The following is a 12,041-nucleotide window of genomic DNA, read 5'->3' on the forward strand; positions in this document are numbered from 1 at the left end:
GTATAAAATGCATCTTAGTTTTTGGGGAGGAAAATGGGGGGGGGGGGAATTCTGCCTACCAGGTATTCATCTGGCTAGTCCTTAGCCTGGTCAGCTTCAGCACATTAGTTCCCTCGCTGGTTTTGAGGTTGGGGCTAAAAACAGCTTCTAAAGCATAGCTGATCGTTGGAGGGAGCAACAATTAGAAAAGCAGGCAAAGCGTGGAAGATCGCTTCGCTCACTTGGGGCTGAAAAACAGCTTCTAAAGCACAGCTGATTGTTGGAGGGAGCTCCACTGACTAAAGCAGGTGAAGAATGGAAGGGGTAAGAGAAGGCAGCAGTTGTTTCAGGTAGCCACTTTGGGCACCGCACTCGGGGTTACATTCGAAGTATAAGACACACCCAAATTTTCAGCCTCTTTTAGGAAGGAAGTGTGTCTTATACTACGAAAAATACAGTACTCCACTCCACTCCATTTCTTCCTCCTTCCCTCCCTCCCTCCCTTTTTTATTTTTTCTTTCCCTTTTTCTTTTCTTTTCCTTGAGCTATTTGTGGGGAAGATAGGGGAGGATGTGATTTTGAGGTAGGTTTATCTAACAGTTCAGTGGCAGCTGCCATATCTTTATGACTGTGGAGGGATTCCTGCATCACTCCTCATGTTCTAGCAGCCGTGCTAGAGCTCCCAAGAGCAAACCATCTGAGAGTAACTAAATATTTCATAAACCTTTTAATAAATAAGCAGCCCCAGAAATGGGAGGTAAGCAGAATTTCAGTGGTGCTTGGATACTGAGGCAATTAAAATGGGAAACCTTAATAAATACATAGACATGCACACATGCATATGCATATACACATATAACTTTAAAAACATTTAAATAATAAAAATAATACTATATTTCTCCTGGAGATTTGCTTTGCATACAAAGTAAAGTTATACCATCTTTAAAACCACTAAGCTAAGCTTGCTGCATTTTTAAAAAAATAACTCATTTTTTTTTGAAGCTATAATGGGATTTTGTTGAATTCTAAAGGGAATTTATGCAAATGATTCCAACAGCATCTTTTATTCAGTAAACAGAAAAAGAAGAATGAAAAGGAAGGAAGGAAGTGGATTTAAAAATATAGGCCAAAACAGGAAAGGCAGATAATTTAATGGAACATTTGCAAGTAAGCCAAATGTCCATTGGTCTGCAAGCCCACTCTTGGGGGACGGGGTCTGGGACATATTTAAAATATTCATATACATGTTAATACTCTAGCAAGACTATCTCCATTGTACCAATAAATGACGTTCAACTGAATAGAGTTGAGAAGCCCTTCTCTTGATATTAAACAAAGCAAAACAATACTCCCTGCATATCCATTTAGCAGCAAAAAATAAAATTGTTAGTTCATTCCCTACATTATATTAAAATATTCCTTTAACACAACAATTAATGATTGTAGAAAAGCACAATTTCCTTTTGCTGCCTCCTGCATTTCTGCTGACAGAATTTCATGGCATTCTGCTTTTCTGGGAAACTGTGTGAATTTTATAAATTCTTATTGTAAGGATCAACTGAAACCTCACTCATCTGTATTACTGAAATTCAGCACATGCAGTTATCCCAGCTGAGAGAATTGAACAAGTTATGTCTGCCTGACACATTTGTATAAAAGATGAGCCTATGACAGGGAAGAGGGAGGGAGGGGGGGAAAAAGAGAGTCAGAGATAGAGAGACAGAGAGACAGAGAGACAGAGAGAAGAGTTTCCATCCCTATCCAGCACTATTACTATGGGTTGACTGGATGTAAAACATGTCCATTTTAAATTATATTTTTTCTCTATGAATTTGCAAATATTGATACGTTTTTGTCAAAAAGCAATTGGATTGAAATGCTCACCTGTCTCCATTTAGGAATATTGAGAATATAACATCAGATTTTTTTTTCTTGTTATCTATCTTTAACTATAATTATTAAAGCAAACAGAAAATATCTATGACTTTCTTAAAAGATTGGTCTTCCTTATGTTCAAACTCACATTCATTGATGAAACTTATTAAGTGACATTGGGATTTCCCTGTTGACACTACTTTCTCACTGAGCTACAGTAATGACACAATGGGTCTCTGGACTTTATGAACCAATGATTTAAAAATGGAACTAATCTTTGAAAATAACATCTGATACTGAAAATCCCAAATTATTTTCTTCATCCGGTACTTCTATCTATTCCCAAGTTTTCTGCCTTCCTAAACAACTAGGAGATAACAAATTTCTTCTTCTCACTTGCTTTGGTCATCAAATCCTATATCAATCTCAAAACTTGGTGAACTGAGCTGTCAATACGTTTTGGAGGGCAGGGACTGAAGACCGAAATTTCATATCAATGGTGAATCCTGCACACTATCCTAGAAGATGAACAGGTACCAATATTTCCTATTTTACTCAGTTCTAATACAATTATTAAGTAATACAATCATACATCAAAAGCATATGATTGTACTGATTAATAATTGTATTTATTATTATTGTTGTATTTATTAATAGTAATTATTGATTAATAAATTAATTAATTGATTAATAAAGATGTGGGTATTTAAGTAAGTCATTTTCTTTTATACCTCTTTGAGAAACTGCACCTGTGCGGTGCTTTGTAAATTGTACAAAAGTGCTAACGGATCATCCAGAGATCCACATAAAAAATAATGTTGTTTCTTTTACATGGTTAAGTGTGTTTTTAACTACTATGAAGATAAAGATTACATATTTATGTAATATTTATGCTCATATGAGATAATTCTTTCTTTCTTTTCTTTTTTTTTTAGAAAATATAGCTCAGTAAGTCAATATCAAAAGGATGAGATACATGATTTATACCTGAAGAGAAGCTATATTTTAGCTTCAGTAGGAAAACATCCAGTAGTGGGCTGCTGTCGGTTCGGACCAGTTCAGGTGAACTGGTAGTTCCATGATCAGCTGGCCCTGCCCACCCATCTCCACCCTATCCTGTCCTATATTTCCTTTTTTCTGGCTCAGCTGATTCATGTGGCACAGCTGATTTCCATGCTTACGCTGTTCTACTTACCAGGGCTGCCTTAGAAGGTAAGCAGCTCAGCTTCAAATTGCTGTATTTTGAATGCTGCACACAAGTCAGTGATGGATTGCTCGTAGTTCGCACTGGTTCTATAGAACCGGTAGTAAAACCGGCAGGAGGCTCCGCCCACCGACTCCAACGTCATTAAAATTCTGCGCTTGCGTGTGGCCCTGTTGCAAACTGGTAGTAAAGGTAAGTAGAACCCACCCCTGACACGTGCGTTAGGTGCAAAGCGCCCGCTCACAAAACCGGTTCTTAAACCGGTTGCAGCCCACCACTGAAAACTTCCCATGTGCAAGAAATGGAAATAAGATACAGGTTTGTTTAGACTCCTAGCATCCTTCTTCAGGTCAAAATCAAACCAAAATTTACCCACATAAATTTGTACCTCTATGAACATTCTTACAATGATCTCTGAGTGTTTTGTGTCTACTGAATAAAGAGTTAAAACTTGAACAGAAGAGAGGGTTTTTTTTATATAAAAAAATAATAATACATAAAGCACTGCCAAGCTACTTTGTTTTCCCAATCAGTTATGCTTCCTGATTTGTGAATACAAAAGAAAGCTAACAATCAGCATAATGCAAGGAGTGGGGGAGGGGAGGAAGCTGACTTGTAATTGAGGGCTATTTTGGGCCAAGAATGATATCAATCTAAAACCAAATGAGAAAGGGCGTAAAAGAGCCGTGTTCCAGATACGTGACAGCAAACACCATCAAATAAGTACTTATAAGCTCTTATAAGTGGAGAGCTATGCAGCTGATATTGCCTCGGGCTAGTTCTGGGAAAGAACTCTGATTTATGCAGGGAGCAGAGTCCTCACTTTCAGTTTGCTACTTAATACCTTCTCCTCTGATTCCTTCGCTTCTGAGCATGACAAACATGATCCTGAAAGGTGCCTGAATGTTTAAAATTACTGTAACATCCAAACATTGGCTGCCCCGTCTTTCTTAACTTCAGACTTTTCCACTCTCCTCTCAACTTAGAATATCTGACTCTGTCCTTTGATGTCCAATTGCCAGAAAAATTGGACTGAGAATTGAACAGTCATGTGCTCACACTAGGAATAGAAACTTTCTTTTCATGGTACTATTTCATTTGTTCCAAGAAATGCTGTGGTGTTTATGGTTTATATATATATACTGTATTTATGTTTATTGGATAAAAACAATGTGTGGGGAAGTTGAGGAGGGGGACGACATTCTATTATTACCAGCACATTTTTAATTAATTCATTTCTATCTCCTCATAGTTTTTTCTCCTCATGGTATAAGTTATATTTCTCTCTTTTAAGGTTAGCCAATTGATATCTGTGTGAGTGTGAGTGTGTATATACACACACATCCCTTGTTTTCCTTTTCATTGACTCCTTTTAGTTCCTGTTTATTTAGTTATATGGGAATTTTTCAGAAACATCTAATTTGTTAGATAGCCAGGTAACTTTTCATTAGATTAATTTCATTTAGATTTTGTTAATTTTACTTCCCTTCTGGCTTTTTCACTTTAGACTCTTTTTGGGGTGGGGAGATTTTCACAGCTGGTGCTTCAAATTAATGAGAAAAAAAAACAGTACTAGGTAAATTGAGATGATAAGCATGTATATGAACCTTCTAAATACTTGTGAACAAAATCAGAAAAATAAGAGCATCCTTTTCAGTTGGGTATATTTATGATTTTGTTTCAGAACAAATAGTCTGTGAGTTCCATCTCTGGACATATGATTAAAGTGAACTCCTCATTCTTGGAGAAGACCAATTATAATCTGAACTCAGGTTTCTCTAAATTTGGGGTGTTGCCCATGAAAAGTTCGGTTCTTGAGGCATTGGCATTTAGGTGATACCAGTGGTAATGGGGAAAAAAAGACTTCTAATGAGTAATCCCACCTTGTATCATATTTTCAGGAGATTGGATAACTGTGGCTTTGTATTTTGACAATCCAGAATTCTGATAAACAGGACTCTTACTTTTAGTTTCACCAGACCTTTGTGGACTTTGTGAAGCTTCAATTCCTAGCAAATCTTGAACATGAGAGTTTTTCCTCCAATGCCAGGGCCAGTCAAGTGAAAGAAAGTACTTCTTGTCCCCACTGCCACCAAAATTTAGGCAGTGGAGAAAATTACACATCTCCCTGTTCCTTCAAAGTAAAGATTAACATTCTTTCCATGCAAGCATTAATATGCACAGTAACATAAGAGGATTTTTTTAAAAAAAAATTGAGGTGGGAATATGATGGAGTTATGCTTCCCTGTTTAAGGATCTGTTTCTTTCCCCCTCCTTCAGCCGAATAGCAATAACACTTAGACTTCTATACCCCTTCACAGTGCTTTACAGCCCTCTCTAAGCAGTTTACATAGTCAGCATATTTTCCCCAACAGTCTGGGTCCTCATAGCTTATTTTCAAACAGTTATCAGTCTAATTTTAACTGTTTACTGCAAGAAACAGTGTGGACTTCCAGTTCCCATAATCCATTTCTCTGAAATGAGAGGATACCAAAAAGAGAAAAAAGTGCCCTGAAACAGTGTCAAGGAGAAAATGCTAGCATTGTACACAGTTGGGATTGGTCTTTTCTTCCCAACTTCAGCATCATCTAAAATGTGGCCCCACCAAATGACTTCTGTGGGAATGTGCCCTGATCAGAAAAAAAAAAAAAATGCCCCTTTTGCCTGGAGAAGCTACTGGTGTGTAAGTCATTCCCTTATATGACCTGAGTCAACATGCATTTTATTTTATTTCTGAAAATAGGAATCATCACATTTGTATTTAGCGGAGGAAGGATGACCTATAATCAAAGATATTCTCCTGTTTCTTATCCACCAGATGATCCTGGCCTAGGAAACAAGTGTCTAACAACCTTGCAAGCACTGTTTCCCAAAGCTAACTGCTGGAATTAACAATTTTCTGCAGTGTTTCCAGCATGCTAATTAAGGCTTAGCTATGCTACACCTCTCATATCTCTACATTTAAACAGCTGTATTTCTGGATTCTACATAAGCAGAAAGAGAAAGCCACATCTCTAATGCTCTTTCACGGCAGTGGTAACAGCTAAGAATATATCAGCCAGCTTATTCTGAAATTGTGCCTGTGGCACAAAGCAATAGGATCCCGTTCACATGTATTTTGCTTGCAACATGTCAAATCACTGTCACGACACAAAATAGTGTTCACTAAAGTTTTTTTCTTCCTTCAGTGTTATGCTGTAGGGTAAGGCTTCTGTCATCTAGGTTTGATTTACCTACAAATTGGCTCATCCTTTTCTGTTGCAGAAATCACAGTAGACATATTCAGGAGTTACTTCCAAAGGAGAAAGATAGTGTGGCAAATAGGGTGATAATGGAACTTATATTTTGTTCTCCTTTATTGCTTCTGAAAATATCAGTAGTCGGCTCATGTGTCAAAGTCATATGTGTGCAAATAGTTGGAATCAATCAATAAGAGTGTTACAACTCTTGTGATTCAGCTACCTGTGTTATAGAATGCAAGCAATATGTGTTCTGCTCAACTCTTGGTTTTTGCTTGACTTTCCTTTTTAAAGTTTTCTTTTACTATTTTTTCTTCCATTTGGAGATAATTGAAAGCTGGCCCACTGGCCTTCAAGGCATTTGGTGTTAAGGTTATCAAATGCAGATATCTCTGTGTTGTGTTTTGATTGGCAAAGACTACTTCTTGTTTGGCCAAAAGAATTTTGCTACCTTACATCATAGCTTACTTATATTATTTACTTATACTGACTTACTGATATTTGAAGGCAGATCTGTACTGGGTTATCTCATCCATCTATTGAAGAATTCGTCTAATGATTAGAGAACAGCTAGACAGTATAACAGAATTCAACTAAATGAGTCAAGGTTAGGAAAGGAATGTGTTAATGTTGTATATTATTCCTTTATTTATTTAACTTATCATGAGAAATGCTGGACCAGAAGAAAGAGAACCTGGAATAAAAATTTCTGGGAAAGACATTGAGAACTTCTAATAAGTTCACAATAACACTGGCTGGAAATGAAGAAGACTGAAGGAATTTCTTGTTGAAGGTGAAATAAGAGCATACAAAAGTCAGTCTTCTGCTCACTATTAAAATTAAAAGGGATGCCTAAGATTATGGGAAGACCATGGATTTTCTAGTTGGAATTTATGAAAGCTGTGAAAGCTGCATCATTAGAAAAGCTGAATGAACTAAAATATGTGCTTTTAAATTGTGGTCTGGAGAAATTATTGAGGATATATTGAGTCTACAAAACAGATTCAATATTACATGAACTAAAACTATACTGCTCATTGGAAGCATTAATATTGAAACTAAAGCTTTAATATTTTGGACACAAAAGTCACTGAAGAAGATTGTGATGCTTAGAAAAAGAAGAAAGAATGAAAAAGATGTCAGCTAAAGAAAAGAACTTTGATTATTATTATTTTATTTATTTTATTTATTACCAATATTACCAATTACCAATGTCATAAGCAATAGCTTACAAGAGCTTTCATATGTATAATATAAAATATGTGCATGTGGTCTTTTTAACAATAATAATAAGAGTAATTAAATTGGGTAAACCTCAAAATCAAATCAAAAATCAATTAATTAAGGAAAGCAGTTGCTAATGGACATTGTCAAGGAAATATCTAATAGGTCTTGAAGAACTGAAAGTGATTGGGCAATAGTTGTGTACAATTCATTTATAGAAAGTTGCTACCAACTGTAGCAATATCCACTGCAACTTATACTGCAACTACTAGTCCTTTTTTTCCTTGAGTTTCTTCAAAGTTTGGCTCACAAACATGTTGCACAGCTAGTGTTTTTGTTTAAAATAGATTGCTGTGATTATTTCAACTGCATATTTGCTTCTCTAGTCTATGTGCAATGAACCATGAACTTCCAGTCAGCCAAAATTGCATTAAGTGGGGAACTTACTGAAGTCTTCACGGTATGAGCCATGAAGGCAGCTTGGCACTTCATAGGAACTCTTCTTCTAATACAGATCCCTTAATACCACAATTCTGCCTAGTTCATGGCATGCTGATAATAAAAAGTTCCATTGCAATATATGGAAAAAAAACCTAAAACCATAGAGTTCATCTGAGGAGAATGCACAGTTATGAACATAAATATTTTGAGTCAATTTGCTTGCGAATGAATTTTCATTTGTGTAATGATAATGTAACCTTTCCAGTCAGGAAGAGTATGCAATTTTGAATGCTTTCCCATACATTCAGGTAGAAGGAGAACTGGCCTCAATTTTCTCCCTGGAAGGCTGGCTTCCTCTGTGCAGAGAATATGTATCTGTGAAGTAATATAGAAAAGTCTAATGTAGTTGAGTCCAGGAAGAGTCATTTTGTTGATTGCTCTCATGTATTTGAATTTATTGAGATACTGAAATAAAACTTTTGTTGTGTCCAGTTAAGATTTTTGAAGAGAAACATTTAGAAGGATAGAATATTTTAAGGGAAATGACTATGAAAATATTATGGGCATCTTTTAAAAATATTAACTATACAGGTCTTTTGTTAGAGAAGATACTATCCCTAGTATAGCTCTAGTTCTGTGAAAAGTATTCTCTTCCTTTACAATTTTCTAAAATTCTCCATAACTGCTCCTGAATATTATCAAACCTTCAAGTGGATCCTACTGGTACATAAAGGATTTAGAGTGAGTATTTAAACACAAAAGTCATTCAATTTGCAATGAACAATTGTCTTCCCCCCAAGACCTATCAATTCAATTAATTTGATGGATCCAGTTGTGTGAGTACTTTGTTAAACAATCAGCGAAAAACTCCCAAGAAATGTAACAACACCAAAGATACAGGAAATTCAGAAAATGTGTTGTGGTGAATACTTTTTCACAGAACTGGAGCTGTGTGACTTTGTTAGATATTGTCAGTACACTGCACACAAAGTCTAGGCACGTTGTAACTGCCTTTCAGCAGAGCTTCAGACCCACTAGGGATTTGTAAAAAATAAACCTACAGCAGTGCAGCTGTCCACTGGAAATAAAATGTATAGTGTATTTTTTAAGAGAAAAAAAAACCCCAAATGGATAATTCCATGCATAGTGTTCTTTCTCTGTGAACTTTCATTTATGTATAGTTCTTGTATCACCTCTTACCATATGTGAAATATTTTAAGTTTGTCACCAATTCAAAAAGTTTTGTATTTTTACATGCTAAGTTGACTGCCAGGAAACAAATGGAAAGACAGAAAAGTTTGGGGATTGAAGTTTAAATATTTTAGGTTTATAAAAAGCTCCCAAGAATTGCATTTGGTAACCCTCCAAATTTTTCTCTGTTTTGTCCAATCATTCATGGCAGCAATTAATAATTACTATAGCCTTTCTCTTTTTTCTGTGCATCTTCCCTTTGTCATTGTAGCCTAGGAAGAAAGAAAATTCACATGCATGCAGTGCACCATAATGAAAAGTTGAGACAAAGTTCATAATCTCATCTAGTCTCTTCATTGCATGAGATCTGCCTTCTGGATACAGATAGTATATGCCGAGAAACTACTGTTGTAGTGGGACAGACTATTCCTCCCCAGAGATTAGAAGCAGGACACAACTTGCTTTAGAGAAACACTCTAAAGCAGGGGTGTCAAACTCAAGGCCCGGGAGCTGGATCTGGACTGTGGGGTGCTTAGATCTGGCCTGCAGAACCACCCTGGAAACAGTGAAGGACCAGCCCATGGTGCCTCTGCCAGTAAAAACCGAGCCCTCCGGAGTTCTGTTTTCACTGGCAGAGGGTTGCAGGAGGCCGTTGCAGCCAAAAACGGAGCTTGTGAGCCTGTTTTTGCTGGCAGAGCACTCAGGCCGCCACAGGCGCCCCCAATGATATCGAACTGGCCATACCTACCCAAGCCACACCATCTCCCTGAGGTCAAACACAACCCTGATATGGCCCTCAATAAAATCGTGTTTGACACCCCTGGTCTAAAGGGATTCTTTGTTCAAATCATTGTGAAAGTGAAACATCCCTCCTAAAAACTGTGCACTATTTAAATGAATTGACTATTTCAGGTTCAATCAAGCTTCAAACAAGTAAATGTAGAGGCATTAGTTAGGAAATAATGACTCCCTGTTAAAAGTATTCTTGATATAAATATTAAGAATATGTCTACACCATGTGTGAAATGATGCGGACTTAGCAAGCAAAGAGTGCATTCTAATGTTCATGTACTTTGCTTGGATTAGTGGTAGAATCCACGGACCTTGCAGGATAGAGTTGTGTAAAAAGTTGCAGGCTCAAGGCTTTAATTCAGCAATAATCAGTTTGCTTTTTTCCTTTAATGTTAAATCCTTATTTGACAAGGACCATGCCAAATTATGCATTAATATGTAGAACAGGTTTAGAGATATTTTAAATTAAATGTTAAAATTCAGCCTCATTCTTTTCTTACATAATGCAGTATGAGGATTACATATATCTTCAGGAGATTAACTAATTGGAAATAAAACATTTGGCAATGTTATTAACACAGGATGATCAACTAAAATACATATTCACAGTAAGATTAGGCTATTACTTTGCAGCCATAATGCAAATTATAGGTAGAATAACAAGAGAATGAATGAAAAAAAAAAGATTTTATTTCAGAAACAAGGGTAGGGACAGTAATGTGGAGAAAGTGCACGATAACAACGCTTGATTGTACGAAAAGTAAGAAAATGGAAATATCACATAAATGGTTTAAATGCGATAGCCCAGAGTCTGCCCAACTCTCAAATAAGCATTTTTTAGCATCTTAACATTATTCAGCGATGCAAATAATATCTCTTCTTGCTGTCTGTACATCTTCTAATGCTGCATTAGCTTTCAAACTTATTTTATACAATTTATCTATTATAGATCATCTGAGATTTCAAAGTGAACAATATGCTCTGCCTAAAGTTTGTGCAAAATATATAAAGAGAACAGAAGTCTTCAAAACTATCTGTCCATTTTTTATATGTGTAATGCAGATGCTTTGGTTCAAAAGTGTTTCACTTTTTGGGACTAGCATTGAGCTTTGTTTTAGAACTAAATCACAAATTCTAATATCTTAGAGATTATGCCCAATTGTTGCAATGGGATGATCATCAAATACTTAGATTTTTTTAATGTTATTGGCAGCATAGATGGAAATTACACAGGGGTTCTTTTCTGGTGACACAAAAGTGCCTATATGTCCTTGGAGATTCTCAATCATTCAGGTCATGGTTGTCCCAAAGGTGCTTTTCAAAAGGCAACTGGTTTTTTTTTCCTTGAAAACATTTATCTTCTCATCCAAGAAGCTTCTTCAGTTCATTACTGAAGGGGCTTCTTAAATGAGAAGTGAAACTTTTCAAGAAAAAAAGAAAAGAAAGTCCAGTTGCCTTTGGGAAAAAGTTCAGAATGATAGAAGCAGGAGGGTTGTACCGAAGGAACTTTTTAAACAATAGGAAGTTTTGATTACTTTTGAAGGAACACCATTTCTTCTTTATGATTTTCTGGGCAGTTTGCTACATTGTTCATTGTATGTGATATGTGACCCTTTTATGCATTAACACTTGTTTACATACATCTATTGTTTTAGTATTTGGCATGCGCAGGGGTGAAATTCACTTATGTTCCCTACTGGTTTGCAAATGTGTGTGTGCCATTGTCTGCACATGTATAAAGCCTTCTGTGCATGTGCAAAGGCTTAAAATGTCACAAAAAAGTGACATCATGACATCCGCGTGGGTGGGCGGAGCCTCCCACAGCTGCCACTACCAGTTTGCCTGAGCCAGATAGAACTGGCTGAATTTCACTGCTGGGCATGCACCTTTGTTGCTTTTAAAGCTCCCAGTGCATTAGCAAGTTGCCTTTTCAAGGTGAGGATGCTTATAGGTCCTTTAATGCTCTTTGCTTCAGCCCCAAGGAGCATCCTGGCTGTGGAGTAGTGAAGAGAGGAGCCAGCATAAATAGCATCCTCCTCTCCCAGCTGTGCTGCCTAGCTGCTGACATTCATGGTCTCTTAACCGTTGGCAGTTTG

This window comes from Pituophis catenifer, unplaced genomic scaffold (assembly GCF_029215685.1).
Source record: "Pituophis catenifer annectens isolate HBS135680 unplaced genomic scaffold, rPitCat1.0.hap2 SCAF_1, whole genome shotgun sequence".
Taxonomy (NCBI): domain Eukaryota; kingdom Metazoa; phylum Chordata; class Lepidosauria; order Squamata; family Colubridae; genus Pituophis; species Pituophis catenifer.